The 13435-nt window shown below is 35.3% G+C and overlaps 1 protein-coding gene across 1 annotated transcript in view; it reads right to left on the minus strand.

Moving 5' to 3' along the window:
- Positions 1–13435, minus strand: part of cd82b (CD82 molecule b) — a 72058-nt gene that overhangs the window by 57747 nt on the left and 876 nt on the right. The gene's annotated exons all lie outside the window — the stretch shown is intronic.

Genomic DNA, 13435 nt, shown 5'->3' on the forward strand with positions numbered 1-13435 from the left:
GCCATTTAACCATCTGTCAGTGTTCATGAGTGTAATCTAGAACGTTTGCAACTGTGGGCTACAGAACAGATTCTAGGGCCAACCTAAGTGGCAGATGGCGGTGCACGTTGTGTTTAATGCACCCAGCGTGGATCAAACGCAGCCTTGAGGGCAACGGACCTCGACCCGCCACTATTATATCAATATCTGACCCAGTTAAACATCTGTGAGGCCACGGCCTTCCTGCACCATCCTGCTACTAAATCTGTAAACACAGCGCAAGAATTCTGCTTTAACATATGTATCCACGCAGTTTGTACAGGATGTGGCTCTTTATCTTTTATTCGTTTTTTGACATGGCGAAGATAAAAAGATGACTGTTGTGCAGAGCTACAGACAACACTTTGAAAAGCCACCTTGCTGTATTGGTTCCAATAGCTGACTTCCGAAGAACTAACAGTTTGGTGTGTCATATTACATACCAGTACATACTAGGCTTGTCCCGATACCAATATTTTGGTACCGGTACCAAAATGTATTTCGATACTTTTCAAAATAAAAGGGACCAAAAGAAACCATTATTAGCTTAACAATCTTGCGGTGCATTAAACATATGTTTCTTATTGCAATCGAAGAACAATTTTGTCCTTAAATAAAATAGTGAACATACAAGACAACTTGTCTTTTAGTAGTAAGTAAACAAACAAAGGCTCCTGATTAGTCTGCTGACGTATGCAGTAACATATTGTGTCATTTATACACCTATTATTTTGTCAACATTATAAAGGACAAGTTGTAAAAATTGATTATTAATCCACTCGTTTATTTACTGTTAATATCTGCTTATTTTCTGTTTCAACATGTTCTATCTACACTTCTGTTCAAATGTAATAATCACTTATTCTTCTCTTCTTTGATACTTTACTTTAGTTTTGGATGATACTACAAATGTAGGTATGGATCCGATACCAAGTAGTTACAGGATCATACATTGGTCATATTCAAAGTCCTCATGTGTCCAGGGACATATTTCCTGAGTTTATAAACATAATATGATTTTTCTTTTTTTAAAGAAAAAGATTTTGTGACGATAAAAAATATCGCTGTAAACATAGTAATATCGACTAGATACGCTCCTGTGCTTGGTATCATTACAGTGGATGTCAGGTGTAATCCACCCATGGCGTTTGTTTACATTGTGACGCCGGTGAGCTATTGTATCCTCCTACGGTGTGTAGTGAAGCATGTTTAGCTATTCCTCGTCCTGCAGGGATGATACTTGAAAGAAACTTACTTTATTTGTCGCCATGGAGGCGAGGATTAGTGATTTAGAAGCAGCTAAAACACTGCCGACGGACGTTAGCCGCTAGCTAGCTAGCCATGTCTTAAAGCACCTCTTCATGAGGGCGTTTCAGTGTTATAACTTCACCTTTATCGTCAGTTTTTAGGCCAAAATGCGTCCATTCTGCCTTTTCTGTCTACACACTGTGTCTGTCTGTAAGTACTCTGTGATTGTGCGCTGCCGAACATGCTCCTCTGCTCGTAAAACCAGCAATGTCATGACGTGATGGCGCCCCTTCATGCCTGTTGGGAAGCGGTACTTTTCAAAACAGAGTATAGTACCGTTTTTGATTCATTAGTACCGCGATACTATACTAGTACCGGTATACCGTGCAACCCTAGTACATACAAGTAAGGACAAAGGGGTTCAGAGACATAGCACTGTGTGATGTCATTACACATTTGTCTGCCATCAGACTGTATAATGCATATGTTCCTTTTTGACTGTACTTGAACGTACAATAGGGCGGCATAGCTCGGTCAGTAGAGTGGCCGTGCCAGCAACTTGAGGGTTCCAGGTTCAATCCCCGCTTCCGCCATCCTCGTCACTGGCATTGTGTCCTTGGGCAAGACACTTTACCCACCTGCTCCCAGTGCCACCCACACTGGTTTAAATGTAACTTAGATATTGGGTTTCACTATGTAAAAGCACTTTAAATCACTAGAGAAAAGTGCTATATAAATATAATTCACTTCACTTCACAATAGACTGTATTTATATTATTCACATGTGGGGGACGGCATGGCGCGGTTGGGAGAGTGGCCGTGCCAGCAACCTGACGGTTCGATCCCCACCTTCTACCAACTTCGTCACATCCGCTGTGTCCTTGAGCAAGACACTTGGGTTGTGGTTAGCCCTTGCATGGCAGCTCCCGCCATCAGTGTGTGAATGTGTGTGTGAATGGGTGAATGTGGAAATAGTGTCAAAGCGCTTTGAGTACCTTGAAGGTAGAAAAGCGCTATACAAGTATAACCCATAACCATCATGCTGTATAATAGACTGTATTTATATTAGTCACATGTGAATAATGCTGTATAATACTGTATTTATACTATTCACATGTGAATAATGCTGTATAATAGACTGTATTTATATTAGTCACATGTGAATAATGCTGTATAATAGACTGTATTTATACTATTCATATGTGAATAATGCTGTATAATAGACTGTATTTATACTATTCATATGTGAATAATGCTGTATAATAGACTGTATTTATATTCACATGTGAATAATGCTGTATAATAGACTGTATTTATACTATTCATATGTGAATAATGCTGTATAATAGACTGTATTTATATTCACATGTGAATAATGCTGTATTATACTGTATTTATACTATTCACATGTGAATAATGCTGTATAATAGACTGTATTTATATTATTCACATGTGAATAATGCTGTATAATAGACTGTATTTATACTATTCATATGTGAATAATGCTGTATAATAGACTGTATTTATATTATTCACATATGAATAATGCTGTATAATAGACTGTATTTATATTAGTCACATGTGAATAATGCTGTATAATACTGTATTTATATTATTCACATGTGAATAATGCTGTATAATACTGTATTTATACTATTCACATGTGAATAATGCTGTATAATAGACTGTATTTATATTATTCACATGTGAATAATGCTGTATAATAGACTGTATTTATACTATTCACATGTGAATAATGCTGTATAATAGACTGTATTTATATTATTCACATGTGAATAATGCTGTATAATAGACTGTATTTATATTATTCACATGTGAATAATGCTGTATAATAGACTGTATTTATATTATTCATATGTGAATAATGCTGTATAATAGACTGTATTTATATTATTCACATGTGAATAATGCTGTATAATAGACTGTATTCATATTATTCATATGTGAATAATGCTGTATAATAGACTGTATTTATATTATTCACATGTGAATAATGCTGTATAATAGACTGTATATTATTCACATGTGAATAATGCTGTATAATAGACTGTATTTATATTATTCATATGTGAATAATGCTGTATAATACTGTATTTATATTATTCACATGTGAATAATGCTGTATAATAGACTGTATTTATATTATTCATATGTGAATAATGCTGTATAATACTGTTTTTATATTATTCACATGTGAATAATGCTGTATAATAGACAGCATCTATATTATTCACATGTGAATAAAGCTGTATAATAGACTGTATTTATATTATTCACATGTGAATAATGCTGTATAATAGACTATATTATTCACATGTGAATATTGCTGTATAATAGACTGTATTTATATTATTCACATGTGAATAATGCTGTATAATACTGTATTTATATTATTCACATGTGAATAATGCTGTATAACAGTCTGTTTTCATATTATTCACATGTGAATAATGCTGTATAATAGACTGTATTTATATTATTCACATGTGAATAATGCTGTATAATAGACTGTATTTATATTATTCACATGTGAATAATGCTGTATAATAGACTGTATCTATATTATTCACATGTGAATAATGCTGTATAATACTGTATTTATATTATTCACATGTGAATAATGCTGTATAACAGTCTGTTTTTATATTATTCCCATGTGAATAATGCTGTATAATAGACTGTATTTATATTATTCACATGTGAATAAAGCTGTATAATAGACTGTATTTATATTATTCACATGTGAATAATGCTGTATAATAGACTATATTATTCACATGTGAATAATGCTGTATAATAGACTATATTATTCACATGTGAATAATGCTGTATAATAGACTGTATTTATATTATTCACATGTGAATATTGCTGTATAATTTACTGTATTTATATTATTCACATGTAAAAAAATACCTAAGTGTTTATTGTGAATTTCCCCCAGGGATCAATAAAGTACTTTCTATTCTATTCTAGACATGTGCTTCTTAAATATTTTCTGTTAGAGAAGAAAATATTTCACCCCCCCCCCCCTCCCCATTCTCCACCGTGACTATAAATAAGATAATGTGTCTATACATTTTTTATAATTATACCTCTGCTTAACATTGCTGCTTATTAACATTAAAGGAAACAACCCATCAGTCTTTCCTTGTCTCCCACCGTGATTACAGCGAAGCCAAGTGCTACACACGTTTCATCATATGTTCCCCCGAGGTCGCCCCCCGCAGGCATCGGACCCGCTATTTGAGAAGGACTGGTCTAGACCATGAGTCACTGGTTGTGACAAAAGAAGGCTGAAGATGATGAGATAGTGGATGAAGCAACAAACCTCCCACTATGACAACTATCACTGAACATGTGCAGTATCTAGAAGTTCTCCTCCTCAACCACAGCATTGCATGAAGTGAAGAAAGCAGTGGAAGTGGATCTGCTGAAACGGATGTTGCTTCAAAGGAAATGTGGGCAGGGGTGTCGCTATTTGCATCTTCCCAAAATGTCAAATATGGCCTCAATCATATTTGTCACGCCACGGTAATAATTATCAGAGACAAGGGATGAACATTTCTTATCACGGTTATTGTGACCAAAATTAACACGGCTATCATTATTGTCACGGGAATTTTACACGTGATCAAAAGTTTCAAAAACTACTTCAAGTTTTATTTATTTTTAAAAACCACAAACAACCCATTCGAAATGTATATTCTGTATGTACCTCAGGTAGAAAGTTAAATGTGCATATGAAAGCAACACAAGCATTATGAACAAAGTAATATGGCAGAAACAAAATAATACTATACATAAATACAAATAAATGTGAACATTTTGCAAGATGGCATGGATATAAGACTTTTTGTCCATATAGATACAAATAGTGTTCATGTATGAGGTCAAGTCTTACACATAGGACTGCACGGTTAAGGGCAAAATAATAATTCCGATTTTTTTTTCATCAATATTAAAATCAAGATTTTTAATCAGGATTATTCGTTGTTTGGTAAAACAGTGTTGGGGTGTGAACGCGACGACATCATGTATTTTGTAGTATTTAATTAAAAAAATTCTACACAAACTTTACATTTTTAAAGACACATATTTGTGTTTTTGTTCATTAACAGTATCGGCTTTTTTTTTATTACATGATGCCTTTATCTCTATTTTTACATTTTCATAGAGAGAGGTATTTTTTAAAGTTATGTACATATATTTACACATACTAATGTCCATGCTGTATCGGGACACATCCATTGAGAGTTTGAGCAGAAATCTGTCATATAGTTATTAATTATATACCATAAAACATTAACAAAATGCTGTGTCACATGAATGCTTTTTGAAGTGTTAACTTTGTAGGATGAAAAAACATAAGTGATGTAAAAAACATGTTTTTTACTTGTTGATATCAATATAAAACACAAAGCAGTTAAATTCTAATAAACATGCTTTGTTCTTCTCCGACAACCATGTACTGTACTTCAGTGCAACAGTTTGGCCAACAAAAATAAACAGGATTGATACCTCTAACATCTAACACACAATCTTTGTGCCTCACCAACAACTCGGCCAGCGTTCAATTCGACAAAACGTTTTTAGCTAGTATTGATGTTATTGGAACACTAACAAAGTTAGCAGTTCAATTGAAGGACGAGTGAGCCTCCCAGTAAACAAACTAAAGACTTAATAAACAAATTGTGACAACTTTCCCGACACATCGCCTGCTGCATGGTAACTCTCAGTCCCAGCAGCTGACGGAAGGACGCTAGTTGCACGTTGAAAATGAAACTGCAACATCAAATATTTTTCTCTTCCAACAGCATTGCGCTCTTAAACGCACATCGAGACTCCATGGAAGTAGAAGCGATTGAAATGAAGTGAAACAAAGCGATCGGTTCCGTTTACCCGGAGGGAACATTTTCAAAACAAAGTCTGTGTCGTCACCGCCATGTTTTCTCGAGCCTACGGTCCAGCTGGCCAGGGACGTTTTCTGTTGATTTGGGGCAAGCACACCATTTATGTCGAAATAGATTGTCTCCAAATTCCACATTTGCAGCTTCGACTCTCTTTCACCTCACTCTCTCGGCTTCTGTTTGCTCCAACATTTCACACTCTTCTCTGTGCTCGCGTATATAAGCAGTAGTTCATCCTCAGTATATTTAGCTTCATAGATATACGTTTGTAAATCCTCATTTGTCCAAAAATAGTCGTCTTTGTTGTCTGTTACCAAGTCTGCCATGATTAGAAAACACACTCGTGTTTGATTCCGGAAGTAGGAACACACAGATGCCAGAAGTCAGACGTGCGCTGCTATGGAAACAGAAATCAGTGCGCGGAAGAAAGCAGTTGTTTTGAAAGGGCTTTGAAGGCTACAATGGTGACTCCCATTAGCCGCATCTTTCAAGCGTTTTTTTATCATCTTTGAAATCCTAAAAAACAACAACAACCTGGGGCCGTACTTATCAAGCTTCTTAGAGTGCCATTTTACACTTAAGTCCTGAGAATTTGCGAAATTTAGTCCTACTCTCAAACTTAAGAATAAAAGCTTTTTATCAACGTTCTTAAGTCTAAGAATCACTCCTACTCTCCACGATATTTAAGAGACCTTCAGAGGTGTCTTAAGTGGTTAGGAGTTGCCAGCAGGGGATGGCACTGAGGCGAGAGAGACGTGCGCGAACGTTCAGGGAACGGAACAATGTTTTGGTTTTTTTTTATGACGAGCAGCTGATCAAACGGTATCGTTTAGACAGAGCGGATATTATTTTTGTCACAGATTTAATACTTTTCGATTCTTTGTTGATTTCTGCATGTGGTTGCAGTGGGCTAGTATATATAGAGCCACCCACACCAGTTTCAAATTAGTTGCCTAATTAATGAATTGGAAAGAAAATGTTATGACAGTAGCGTATGTGTGTGGCCGTGAGGTGAGTGACGTCAGTGAGTGTGTGGGCGAGAGAAGAGAGGGAGCGGTAGCGTGAGTGCCGGCGGGGACTAGTTTCTTTTGTATTATTTTGTAGTTTATTGTCAAAATATACACTCCCATTGTCCACTTAAATATTTCCAAGATATTTCTTTATTCTTAGACAACGGATTCCCTTCCGTGATTGGTCATTTCTATGGACACAGAAATGACGTCACCTAAAATTCCGTTTACGGCACATAGTAATGTCGTAATTCAGCTCTGAGTGTGACACTTAAGATTCAGTCCTACACTTCGCTGAAAGTGTGAGTAAGACGCTTGATAACTAAATTTTAAGTGCAGCTTTCAGCGAAGAATTCATTTACTCTCAAGTAAACTCTTAGCAGACTTCTTAGGAGTCATTCTAAGAAGCTTGATAAGTACGGCCCCTGGTCTTGTCTCTCATAATGATTGTGAACAATAGGCAAAATTCCAAAAGAAGTACAATTCCCCTTTAGGCATCATATCCCGCCCACTTACGGCTTTTCGGACACAATGATGCACGTTGTGTGTTAGCTAAAGATAGCGATTTGGATAACTAACGTTAGCTATTATTGAATGTATATTCTATCATAACAACAACTTGACTGCAATTTGGTAGTTCTCTTTTTTGTGTATGTGACCACGCTCCCACGTGTTGACAAGACAAACCTGAACACCTAACAAGTTTTTCATTTTAATTGAATATATTTAGTATTTGTAAAAAATATAGACATTTCAGTCTTCTGTTAAAGGGACATTGCACTTTTTTTTTAATGTTGCCTATCATTCACAATCCTTATGTAAGACAAGCACACATGTTTTTTATGTTTTATGCACTCTAACTAATACATAAATGTTAGCAAAAGTCAGATAACATATGAAAGTCGCTCTATTCTGCCTATGAAGTGCTTAAAAAAACATCAAAACATCTCCACCAAGGTTTTATATACATGCTGTAAGTATATATGTAATGTGGTTACATGTACAACCACCCATGAAACATGAAATATTTACGTATTTTGCTCATTTTAGCATACGGCATCATATTATATCTGTCAGTCTACCCCAGGGCAGCTGTGGCTACGAAAGTAGCTTACCACCACCAGGTGTGAATGAATGATGGGTTTTTAACATGAAAAAGCGACTTTGGGTACTTAGAAAAGCGCTATATAAATCCCAGTTATTATTATTATATTGATTTCATAAATGCATCACGTTTGCTTTTACCTTCGCCAATAACAACTACTACTATTAATTAGACCTACACTTAGACTTAGCCAAACTTTATTGATTCACAAGGGAAATAGTTCCAAACACAAAAGCACCCAAGAATCATAATTAGTGGTTTATGGAAAAGATAAGTGATTAAAAAAAGCAAAGAAAGTTGAGAAAAATACCAAAAATAAAGTAAAACGAAGGAAGTCAAAGAAAAAAAAATGTAAATAATGGCACACTTTGTGAGAGCCAACAAACATCACTCACTGTACAATGTCTGCTGTCACTGGGACGTCGACTGTTAAATGAAGAATGACTCATACTCCTTGCGAGGAACAAAAGTGTGTGGAACCAAGCGTCTTTTCGTATGTTTTTTTTTTTTTTAAATCCAATTCCGGGTCTAAGTTGGATGTCCAAGTTCATCAACTTCTCGGTTTATGTCTACTATCAAGGTGAGATGCAGGATTTATCATCTAGAATGAACTTTCGTGAGCTCCGAGGCAAGAAAGCAGCTCACCAGCACATGATGTCAATACAGCAGCATAAGCTGGTTTGTTAGCTCTCTCGATTGACTCACCCTAAAGTTAGCGCTTATAACAACAATATCACTAATACTTGGTTAATATTGAGGTCATGAAATGTAAATGGGAGTATTGTTGGTGCTTTTTGGATGGTTATTTATTGGGTTTTATGGTCAGAATAGACGCATTGATGTCATGGCTCCCACTGGCTCCATTGTAAGCAGACTTTTATTTACGAGTTAAAATGCATTTAAAAAAAAGACGTGTTCTTGTGAATTATAGGCAAGTTTCCAAAAAAAGTGGAGTTCCCTTTTTAACCACCCATGGCAGGGGTGCCCAAACTTTTTCTGCAGGCGAGCTACTTTTCAATTCACCAAATTGAGGGGATCTTCATCTTCCTCATTCATATATATTTTATATTTATTTATTTATTTATGAAAGAGAGGTTTTTTTTAACAAGTTAAAGGTGTTTAATGATAATACAAGCCTGTTTAACATTCCTTTCTTTCATGAAGACGAGAATATAAGTTGGTGTATTACCTGATTGTGATGACTTGCATTGATTGGAATCAGACAGTTAGTGATGATAACGTCCACATTTTCAAATGGAGGAGAAAAAAAGTCCTCCTTTCTGTCCAATACAGTGGTTCTTAACCTTGTTGGAGATACCGAACCCCACCAGTTTCATATGCGCATTCACCAAACCCTTCTTTAGTGAACAATAAAATTTTATTTTTTTCCAAATTCAAGACAAAGTTATATGTTTTTGGTAACACTTTAGTATGGGGAACATATTCTAAGTAACAAAGACTTAATTTAGAGTTATTTGGACACTAGGGGAACATATTCTAAGTAACATAGATTTAATTTAGAGTTATTTGGACACTAGGGGAACATATTCTAAGTAAAGACTTAATTTAGAGTTATTTGGTTAGGGTTAGAGGGTTAGGGTTATAATAAGGCCATGCCGTTTAAAGCATTCATAATTACTTAATAATGACTAGTTAAGAGCCAATATGTTACTAATTTGCATGTTAATAAGCAACTAATTAATGGTGAATATGTTCCCCATACTAAAGTGTTACCATGTTTTATTACTGGTGCACTTGATGAAGCGTGCATGAACATCACCTTGTTCAAACAACAAAACCAACACAGTACATAAACTCACAACAAATTACACACCTGCAAATCAGTTTGACTTCTGATGTTGCCGTATCCGTAATACGCCGATAGGGAGAAGTTTGTATTTACACGATGAGTTGGGTGTGTTTTGACCTCCGCCGAACCCCTTAGCCCGACTCACCGAACCCCTAGGGTTCCATCCAACCCAGGTTAGGAACCACTGGTCCAATACCACAGGAAAGTGGTTGATTTTTGCCATCTTATTTGTCCAGCTTCCATACACCTTTTTATACACTTTACAAGAAATACATTGGCGAAAAACTCCGTAGCTTGCAAGCTTGTGCACGCCAGCTTTCTGAGACTCTTATTTTGGTAGCGCAGGCAGGATGAAGCAGCGCTTTTATTGTGAAGCTAGGAACTGTGCAGTCGGTCTTTAGAGTTTTGACGGCAGGTACGGCGCGAGAGTCTGTTGAAATAAAAAGTGTTTCTCGTCTTCCTGTCGGTCATTTTTTCTTAATCAGCAGATCTCACAAGACCCTCAGGTGCTGTGAATGTCAATCAAGTGACCAAAGTAGCTAATTTTAAGGTCTATTCTTTTTAATGCCTGACTGGTGATGGACAGACACACCCTCCGCCATCGATCGGTAGCTCGCCATCAACTTAATGGGCGCCCCTGACCCATGGTAACATAAGCTAGCTGGTGGTGTTCTGGTCATATGTTTTGGTTGCAAGTTAAAAAGAGCACTTTTTAATGTTACCAATTATCTAAATTAAAAAAACAAACAGCATTAAATAGTAATTATGTAATGGTGACACTAGATTCCAGTGTGCATGTACAGTACTTTTGTGAGCACCAAGGGTTGAGTAATAATAGATTCATTGTACCGTACACTTTACTGTACAATACACTGATTCTATTACTCTTTTGTCCATATGTAGACAAAGCATTGTTTATACACGCACTGTATCAGTTCCCCCATTATGTTGCATTTTGAAAGTCGACTCAATAGTGTCATTTTCTGTTCGAACTGATTTATTTGAGCACATTCTTTCAAAAGAAACTTTAAAAATAATGATTTACTGGGACTGGGCCAATTAGACAATATCAATATACAGTGCAATACATGTAATCGTTAGCAATAAACAATGCATTTGATAAAAAAGAGATAATATATATATATATATATATGTATACATTATATACTTTGGTCGCGGTCTGTGACCTAGGAAAACAGGAAGGGATCAGTGAGCAATGAGAGGGCTGCAGAGAGAGCAAATAAATTGCCAATAAAACAGGAAGAGTCAACTCGACAGTATGGTATTTTTTTTTGTTTTTCCCCAAACGGACAATAGTCCTTCGTCCGTCCCCTATTTGGATATGCGGGAAACAACAGGCAAGAACTAAAGTGCAGGACAGTATCCATACACACTAAAACATGCTGGGTTATTTTGATAACCCAATTTATGAGTTGCTAGCGTTGGGTTACATTTTGGAGTTATTTTTATGAAGAGCAATCCATTTAAGGGGTTATAAGGGTATTATTTTACCTCAATTTCTGTTTTTAAATTATGAACCATTTTTGGGTTGTTTTTCAACGAATAACGCATTTTGGGTAAAAAGCTTTTTTTTATTTATTAAAAAGTTACTTTTTCTTGAAGGGAATTTGATTATGGATTAATCTCATTAACATTATTTACAATCACCCAATATTGAGTTAGCATAACTCAACTTTTGGGTTGAATAATTCAACCCAACAGTTTGGTTGGGAATAACCCAACATTAAGTTATCATAACTCAACTTTTTGGTTAAACAATTCAACGCAAAATTTGGTTTTGGAATAAATTAACCCAAAATGTTGAGTTAAAATAACTCAAATAATGGGTTTGTCCTTTTCTGAACCAGCAGTTGGGTTAAAATTGGGTTATTTTTTAAACCCAACATTTTTTTTTGTGTGTACAATAAAAAACATATATAACAAATTTGCTACTTTAAAATAATAATTACTGCATAACATAACTTAAGTTACATAATTAAATAAGAATAACAGACCAAATTAAATGTTGCACATCACTTCCTGGCAGAGAAAAACCTGCAAAAAATGTTCTTCTCAAATTGCTCACATTTTACTCTACTTTGTCACACTTTACAGCGGGGGTGTCAAACATACGGCCCGAGAGCCGGATCAGGCCCGCGAACAGGTTTTATCCGGCCCGCGGGATGAGTTTGCTAAGTATAAAAATAAACCTGAAATTTTTGAAAGAAAGAAACAGCTGTTCTAAATTTGTCCACTGGATGTCGCAATAGCAATTCTTTGTATTTTTGTAGATGGTGTACAAAATAAAACACATGTTAGTACACCAGTCGAGGAAAATGGTCAAACTACATAAATAACATACTGTAATTTGATTTTTATATACTTTTTTTATATTGATAGATTGGAACTAAACACCAATGAGTTGACTGATGAACATTATCACATTATTAATTCAGAAAATACAAATAACGACAAAAAGAATATATACCATGCAATTGTAAATAAACAACATTATGATTTCTACAATTTCAGAATGTGCTTGTTCTATTTTTAAACAAATACAACAATCTGAAGTTGTCTTTATTTTTAAGTTATCGTGCCGTGATTTTACCAGTCCGGGCAACTTGGGAGTAGATTTTTCTCCATGTGGCCCCCCCATCTAAAATGAGTTTGACACCCCTGCTTTACAACATTTCTTACGTATTCTTTACTTTTGCACCTACTTTAAAGAGGTTGTTCATTTTTTGTGTGATTTTTAGAATTTAGTTTATATAAATTACTTTTCCACGGTTTCCTTTATACTAGAGCTGTGAATCTTTGGGTGTCCCACGATTCGATTCAATATCGATTCTTGGGGTCACGATTCGATTATATATCGATTTTTTTTTTTTAATTCAACACGATTCTTGATTCAAAAACGATTTTTTTCCTGATTCAAAAGGATTGTCTATTCATGGAATACATAGATTTCAGCAGGATCTACCCCAGTCTGCTGACTGGGGTAGTAGTAGATTTTTGTAAAAAGCTTTTATAATGTAAAGGACAATGTTTTATCAACTGATTGCAATAATGTACATTTGTTTTAACTATCAAATGAACCAAAAATATGACTTATTTTATCTTTGTGAAAATATTGGACACAGTGTGTTGTCAAGCTTATGAGATGCGATGCAAGTGTAAGCCACTGTGACACTATTGTTCTTTTTTATAAATGTCTAATGATAATGTCAATGAGGGATTTTTAATCACTGCTATGTTGAAATTGTAACTAATATTGATACTGTTGTTGATAATATTCATTTTTGTTTCACTACT

The sequence above is a fragment of the Entelurus aequoreus genome, linkage group LG24 (assembly GCF_033978785.1).
Source record: "Entelurus aequoreus isolate RoL-2023_Sb linkage group LG24, RoL_Eaeq_v1.1, whole genome shotgun sequence".
NCBI classification, from domain to species: Eukaryota; Metazoa; Chordata; class Actinopteri; order Syngnathiformes; family Syngnathidae; genus Entelurus; species Entelurus aequoreus.